Source organism: Erpetoichthys calabaricus, chromosome 8, assembly GCF_900747795.2.
Source record: "Erpetoichthys calabaricus chromosome 8, fErpCal1.3, whole genome shotgun sequence".
NCBI lineage: Eukaryota > Metazoa > Chordata > Cladistia > Polypteriformes > Polypteridae > Erpetoichthys > Erpetoichthys calabaricus.
The window spans coordinates 102,220,934-102,229,619 of NC_041401.2; positions in this window are offsets into that span (position 1 = coordinate 102,220,934).

Genomic DNA, 8,686 nt, shown 5'->3' on the forward strand with positions numbered 1-8,686 from the left:
TATCACCTGGGGCTTTGTTGGGTCATACTCCTTCCCTGTGAACCCCAGAATGGATCACACAGTCTTACAACCCTTTTTTACTTAGGGGATTACTTGCGTGATACTGTTTAATCCTGTCTTTTTTGTGACATGTGCATACATTCAGAATACATGAGACTCCCTCCTCACTTTCTTTGTTATAACATCCCTTTGCTTTGTCTTTTTTCCGCTGTGGTTTTCTAGGAAAAAAGATCAGTAGTGTGAACGTAGTTCAAAATGTCACAGCTAGAGTCTTGACGCAAGCCAGGCATCATATTAACTTAAAACAACTCCATAGTTGATGAGTCTGCATTGAGGTCATTGCAGAAGCGTGTTTAAGTCACTTCTACGGGCACAGAGTTCAAAGCCTTGAAACTGAACACCAAGCACACACTAGGGCCAATTTAGAATCGCTAATCCACCTAACCTGCATGTCTTTGGACTGTGGGAGGAAACCGGAGCGCCCGGAGGAAACCCACGCAGACATGGGGAGAACATGCAAACTCCATGCAGGGAGGACCCAGGAAGCGAACCCAGGTCCCTAGGTCTCCCAACTGCGAGGCAGCAGCGCTACCCACTGCGCCACCGTGCCGCCCTCTCGTCAATATACATAACAGAAATGAAGATAAGCCAGTAAAAAAAGAAAAAAGCTTCTCATATAAACATTTTAAATTTTACGTGAAAGCGAATAAAAATAAGAAACTCACTGCTTTGTAGTTGTTTGTTTGCAGTTAAGTATCATTTTTTCTTCCTCCTTTGTCTTCACTTGTTTTATAATACAGTATGAGATCAAATTCAAATCTCTGCTGAACAAGCCATTAGAATGTGTAGACCAGTGGTTCTCAAACTGTGGGGCGGGCCCCCCTAAGGGGGCACAAAGTAACAAAAATGGGGGCGCGAAGATGTGAAAAAAAGAAAACAAGAATCGAAAATATGAAAAATACATCTATTGAAACCAAAACAAATTAACTTAAACTACATTCTGATACCAGAAAAATAAATATAGAGTTAGATAAATGTTGATAAAAGTTAAGTAGGTATAATAAAATATGCATCTATAATATATTATTAATTAAAAAAGAACAAATTGGTATTAGTGGGCTCCTTTCAAAAAAACGTTAGGGAGGCGCGATTAAAACTGTTATGAAAACTCGGGTCGCAAATACTTAAAGGTTGAGAAAGGCTGGTGTAGAACATGTAGAATGAAGGCAGAACAATGGCGTTAAAGGTGTTATTGCTATGTCAGTTGACTGCCTATTATGCTTAACATTATAAATTTGTTGTCATTAAACTTTTGATAGGAAATTGCATTGCTAAAGGCGAGTTACAACATTTCAAAGAAAAAAGTCAAAATATTGTCCTGTCTGTCATCCATTATCTCATCAACAACATCTGTATTTTTCACACGTTTTTTAAGAAGAAAAAGACATTTTTAAACCCATTTACCCAATTCAGTGTTACAGTGGGGCAGAGTCCATCCTGGCAAAATTGTGCACAATACAGTGGTGTGAAAAACTATTTGCCCCCTTCCTGATTTCTTATTCTTTTGCATGTTTGTCACACAAAATGTTTCTGATCATCAAACACATTTAACCATTAGTCAAATATAACACAAGTAAACACAAAATGCAGTTTGTAAATGGTGGTTTTTATTATTTAGGGAGAAAAAAAAATCCAAACCTACATGGCCCTGTGTGAAAAAGTAATTGCCCCCTGAACCTAATAACTGGTTGGGCCATCCTTAGCAGCAATAACTGCAATCAAGCGTTTGCGATAACTTGCAATGAGTCTTTGACAGCGCTCTGGAGGAATTTTGGCCCACTCATCTTTGCAAAATTGTTGTAATTCAGCTTTATTTGAGGGTTTTCTAGCATGAACTGCCTTTTTAAGGTCATGCCATAACATCTCAATTGGATTCAGGTCAGGACTTTGACTAGGCCACTCCAAAGTCTTCATTTTGTTTTTCTTCAGCCATTCAGAGGTGGATTTGCTGGTGTGTTTTGGGTCATTGTCCTGTTGCAGCACCCAAGATCGCTTCAGCTTGAGTTGACGAACAGATGGCCGGACATTCTCCTTCAGGATTTTTTGGTAGACTGTAGAATTCATGGTTCCATCTATCACAGCAAGCCTTCCAGGTCCTGAAGCAGCAAAACAACCCCAGACCATCACACTACCACCACCATATTTTACTGTTGGTATGATGTTCTTTTTCTGAAATGCTGTGTTCCTTTTACGCCAGATGTAACGGGACATTTGCCTTCCAAAAAGTTCAACTTTTGTCTCATCAGTCCACAAGGTATTTTCCCAAAAGTCTTGGCAATCATTGAGATGTTTCTTAGCAAAATTGAGACGAGCCCTAATGTTCTTTTTGCTTAACAGTGGTTTGCGTCTTGAACATCTGCCATGCAGGCCGTTTTTGCCCAGTCTCTTTCTTATGGTGGAGTCGTGAACACTGACCTTAATTGAGGCAAGTGAGGCCTGCAGTTCTTTAGACGTTGTCCTGGGGTCTTTTGTGACCTCTCGGATGAGTCGTCTCTGCGCTCTTGGGGTAATTTTGGTCGGCCGGCCGCTCCTGGGAAGGTTCACCACTGTTCCATGTTTTTGCCATTTGTGGATAATGGCTCTCACTGTGGTTCGCTGGAGTCCCAAAGCTTTAGAAATGGCTTTATAACCTTTACCAGACTGATAGATCTCAATTACTTCTGTTCTCATTTGTTCCTGAATTTCTTTGGATCTTGGCATGATGTCTAGCTTTTGAGGTGCTTTTGGTCTACTTCTCTGTGTCAGGCAGCTCCTATTTAAGTGATTTCTTGATTGAAACAGGTGTGGCAGTAATCAGGCCTGGGGGTGGCTACAGAAATTGAACTCAGGTGTGATACACCACAGTTAGGTTATTTTTTAACAAGGGGGCAATTACTTTTTCACACAGGGCCATGTAGGTTTGGATTTTTTTTCTCCCTAAATAATAAAAACCATCATTTAAAAACTGCATTTTGTGTTTACTTGTGTTATATTTGACTAATGGTTAAATGTGTTTGATGATCAGAAACATTTTGTGTGACAAACATGCAAAAGAATAAGAAATCAGGAAGGGGGCAAATAGTTTTTCACACCACTGTATATGAACCAATTCACAATCACACAGGGCTCAATGCGAATCAGCAATTAACCTGTTCTGTGTGTGTGTTTAAGGATGTGGAAGGACACTGGAATACTCAACAAAAAAACAGGAAAACATGGAGAAAATGTACAAATAGGCCTGGTGGAGTGATTGTACGTTTTTAGGAAGTGCGTCTCACTCTGGATAGTACTTTAACATAACAAAAGTGTTAATTTTGTAAATGGAAATATTAACTTGAGCACCTTTTGCAACACAGAATTATGACAATGCTTCTTCTAGCATCATAAGGTCTAGGTTTGTTTGGAATATTCTGCAGATAACATGCACTACTCACAACATATCTTGCTGCAGCTTTCTGTGTTGAGTTCAAGGAAAACTCACACAAGGGTGATTCATTTGGAAAATGTTTTGCATTTTGTATTTAGCATACAAGTTTCAAAGCCTTTCTTCAGAAGCACATCCAAATAATTTTTGAACCTGCTTATTTTAGTCATAGGGGCTCAGAGCCTATCATGGGTGTCAAACACTAACGTGGTGTGCATTCATTGATGCTTTTGTTACATCTGATGAACTTTTGGCAAGCAGGATTGGTTCGGTCAGCATTTACATCAGCATTAAAACTTAAACCGAATGCTAATTCAGCTTTATGATGCCTGCGCTTTGGTGGTCCTTTTCTGTGTCTGTCCATAAAGCTGGTTCAGCAATCCATGCATTCAAATGTAGAGCACACACTCCACTGTGTGTTGCTGTATGTCAAAACCTTTTTATTTTGAATTCTTTTGCTTTATATTGTTAAATATGTCTACCAGAGGCAACTGCTCTAAGACTACAAGAGGAGCTCCGCCTCCTCTAAATGTTACAAAAAAAATGTTAAATATGTACTATTGTATTTACATTGCTATTACAAAGAATGTGCTAGAACATGTTCAGATTTATGGCTAGTTCATTCAGAATCAGCAATAATTTCTTGCAGGTCATTTATCATGATTTTTTTTTTCTCATACATTCCCGTGGTAGCATGATCCATTAAAACCCATTGAAGTGAAGCTTCACTGGGCTTCAATGGCACTTCAGAATATGCTTTGATTTCGGTGCAGCAAAGCTAAATGTTAATTGAACAAATGCTTCATTTCCAGGAAAGCTTAGCATCTCTGGGAGTAAATGAGGCAGTGGGTTGACAAGGACACTGGGCGGCTGCATGATGATCAGAGGAACTGTCAAAGTGGCTGGACCTATTTCTGTTTGACAGTGTTTTGGCATCAGAACATTTCAAGTTTTGTCCCATGTAGATTTTTGGCAAGTGAAGTCATGAGACAAGCTGCTTTTCGTAGTGTGTTATTTGCTAGCAATATAGCCCGCTATTTTCATTTGTACATATCCTACTGTAAATGAAAACATAAATATAGTGTTTTTGTTTTTGCTTCTTGTTTAAGTTTTGTAAAGTTCATTTGTTTATTTCAGCCTTGGTCACGGCTGGGGGGAACTAGTCAGCCAGCTAGCTAGCTGTGCATAATGGCAGACAGTGCTAATATTTTTGACTTGAATTTGATGAAGCCATTTGATAGTCAGATTTGGCTTTTCAACTCTTCTGCTATGACAAAGTGAGCTGGCTGATTGGAAGTGCAGTGACAAAGAAAATATACTATTGGCCATGCCTCTTAATGAAACCATCTCAGGTTGTTTGGTCAAAACTGTGTTTTGGGGATCTGGCTAACTTTGACGGGGTATACAAAGGATATGAGAAAAGCAACAAACATGTCAGTTTATCTGCATGGTTAAGTTGTCTTGGCAGGGTCAGAGTAGAGCATGCAATTAATGATGGTGTTTGCATTTAAGTGGCAAAACATAGTGAAACTGTAGGAAGAAAACATGGCCTAACTTAACTGCCTAATTGACGTTACTTCACTGCTTGGCCATCAAGAGCTGCCATTCAGAAGGCATGATGAGGGTTGTGAATCTGCTAACAAGGGGAATTACAGGGAATTTACTAAAACATTATCCAAATATGATTATATCTTGGCCACACATTTACAGTCATCTTCTGTGATTTATGGCATGTCCTACTCCATTCAAATATGATTTGATTTCTGCTATTGGAGTCACTGTTGTTAATGAATTCAAAGGTCAAGTTCAAACTGCTCCCTTTTTGCATGGCAAGTAGATAAGACAACTGACATTTCATGTTATGCACAACTGTCTGTCATATTTCAATATGTCGATACTGCAGGTCAAATTCAAGAATGATTTGTTGGATTTTTTGATGTTTCGGGGGCGAGATGCCCAGTCTGTCTTTGATGCTTTAAATGGAAACATGCAGGGCTACAATTACAAAGAAAAGCTTGTGGCTCAAACTTATGGTGGAGCTGCTGTCATAGCATCCTCTCTGAATGGACGTCGGGCTAAAATTAAAGCAACAGCCCCCAAATGCAATGTCTGTACACTGCTATGCACACAGACTGAGCGTGGTGTCTCATGGGGCAAAATTCTTGTCTGAATCCAGATGTGTTTTTTTGCATCTCTCTCTGGGTTTGACACATTTTTCTAAATCTACCAAGAAGATGTCTTTTCTCGAGTCTGCAGGGTGTCCAAGGTTGCCCAGAAACACTCCTAACTTGGTGGAACTTTACATCATAAATAGTGAGCACTGTGGCAAACAACTATGATGGGCCCTTCAAGACTTTTGAAAAGATTATCAAGGATGAGATCATATTAGATGAGGAAACACTCAGTGCTGCCAAATGTTTCTTTAAGACACTTGAGGATTTTGAGTTAGCTTTCATGTTGAATACAAAACTGATGTGGTCTTTGACATTATGCAGCAGAGAGCAATGGATGTTCTTTACTGCAAATAAAGAATTGAGACTCTCCTTTCTTTTGCTAAGGAGAACAGGCTTTCAATGCTGTTTATGCAAATGTGGCAAGTCTCATGTCAGTACCTCAAACAGAGACTAGGCAAAAGCATTGGTGTTTGTCATAATTGTAAGGTCCCCAGTAGTGTTACAGAAATCAGTACATGGCCATCATAGACAATTTCTTAGTGTTTTTCAAATGTGGAAAGTATGCACTTCCTAGAACTAATCAATACAGAGAAATCTGATGCAACGAGACAGGTGTTTATTGAGGAGGTATTCCAAAGTGTCCTGAAAAGTTAATAATAATAATAATTCTTTGCATTTATATGGCGCTTTTCTCACTACTCAAAGCGCTCAGCAATTACACGTTAAGGGGCTTGCTCAAGGGCCCAACAGAGCAGAGTCCCTATTGGCATTTACGGGATTTGAACCGGCAACCTTCCGATTGCCAGTGCAGATCCCTAGCCTCAGAGCCGCCACTCTGCCTAAAGTTATGGTCATTCCTTTGATTCAGGGAGATTGAGATCTGTACTCTAAGTCCTATATTCATATGGTAACTTGCAGGGCAATAGGGGTAAGCTGTGTGATTTCTTGGTGTTTTTTAAAGACATGGAGTTGGACAGTGCAATGCCTCAGCTATACAAGATATGGTCTTTAGTGGCAACAATTGGAGATAAAAGAGGTGCTTCTGCTTAAAATGATTCAGGTTGTACCACTGCAACACAATGGAACAAAACCGTTCCAAGCAATCTTGCTGTGCTGGCCATTGAGAAGAAACTGCTCAAGTCTCTGGAAAAAACTTCTGGTTTGTATGACAGGGTCATAGACCATTTTCTACAAAAAGAAAGGAAGACAGAATTTACATATAAATAACATGATGCCATAATTGACAACTTTTATGATATAGGCCTAAAATGTGCTTCCCCTGTTTGAACTACCACCAGATGTCTGTTGCAGTGTGTTTAAAGGCAGAATGGTTCTGGTCAGACTGCCCTATTAAAGATTATAAGCTAGTAATGTAAGTAATGCCCTCCAAGACTCCGGAGAGCAAGTGTAAATTATTTGAAGCCTTGTGCTACAGCTACCCTTTGGAAATCAATCTAACGTGAGTGGCCTGCCTAAGAATAGTTTATTAATAATTTCCATGATAAAAACCTTACAAAGTAGTCCGATAGTAGATCCACTGTGGTCAGAGAAGCTTATGATATTAGAAAGTGAGCACCTTAGCCACAATAGGAGTTTTCCATTCATAAGGCAAGAGGTGTTGAAAAAATGCAAAGCCACAAAGAGATGTAACTAATATGCCTGCTTTGTAAAGCACTTGGTGATATTATACATTAAGACAGCTAAGACAAACAACTGATTGATGTGGAGATCAGAGGGTAAACAACTGGAAAAGCAGGAAATGAATAGAAGTTAAGAGTGTTAAACTAGTAGTTGAGATGTGTTTGCAATAAATCGTTAGTACGCTACCCAGACTGCCACAATCTCAAGTCTCTCCACAAATTGTGGACATTACATTACCTGCAAAACATTCAATGAATGACATTATGATTGATTAGTCTTTTGGTAATATTTTAATTAAAGTGGTTAAACGTCATTTAGGAGAAGATGTCATTTATCAACAGGGTGTACAGCATGATGTAAATATTTTTCTTTTGGTATATGCACATTCTATTTTCTATTCTTCTTTCTTGGAGGTTTAGGGATAGGGGTTCATTCATGGGCCTGGTCATTCCCAATGTACAATTCTTCTCATGTTCATGTGAGATTCTTTAACTACTCTGGTACCCTCCCACAAACCAATAGCATCCAGGTTAGGTTAACTAGTGGAGCTGAATCTGAATTGGCATTCTGCATTGTATGTACCTATGAAGGGCGGGTGTCCAGTCCAGGGTTGGCTCCTGCAATGCTGACAATAATCTCATTTGTCTGTAACTTTGTAACAGAGCAAGTCAGAATAGGAAATAGATGGATGATCTAAATAGTGATCATTGTGCTAGTTTAGGTTAATATACATACTGAGCTCATTCAGTTAAAGGGTTTTGGTTTTAAGACTCTAAGCAGTCCCAGAGATCCTTTCATTAAAATTTGTTGTTTACATGATCAGAAAATGCCCCCAGCTAATAAAGCAAGATGCATGCCACAGCCAGGATCAATCTCTTGAGTTTGTCAGTGTTGGTTGCTTGCAAGTCAACAAAAAAATATTTTGGTCAGAGTGGGCACTAAACATGTCAACTAGGTTTCGTACCATAACAAGTAAAGGTTTTACAAGGTCTCCACTTTCAGGAGCTACAGGCTTGCCTTTAGTTGTGCTTTGATGAAAAATAGCTAACTGGTGAAGTTTCTGGAATTCAAGAGCCTCTTCTTTGTCAAGATGAGAGAGAGTGGAGGAGGCGCCACTTGTCATACACACAGTTAAGTATGAAAAGACACAGATCTTCTGTCCAAACAAAATAGAAAAGCCTAGCAACAGGCACAACAGATGCCTGGGCTGTGAGACAGCCAAATATACAAGTTCCTGGCAGGGGTGGGGAGAAAATAACCCCATTCATCATGATGAAGTGGCCACATCAAGTGGTTGAAGTCCTAGCCTATTGGTGTCAGTCCTCTAACAGATATGTAGAACCCACCTCATATCAGCAACATGACGAAACCCCCAACCCTACTGCCAGTCTACCACTGGCAACTAGAC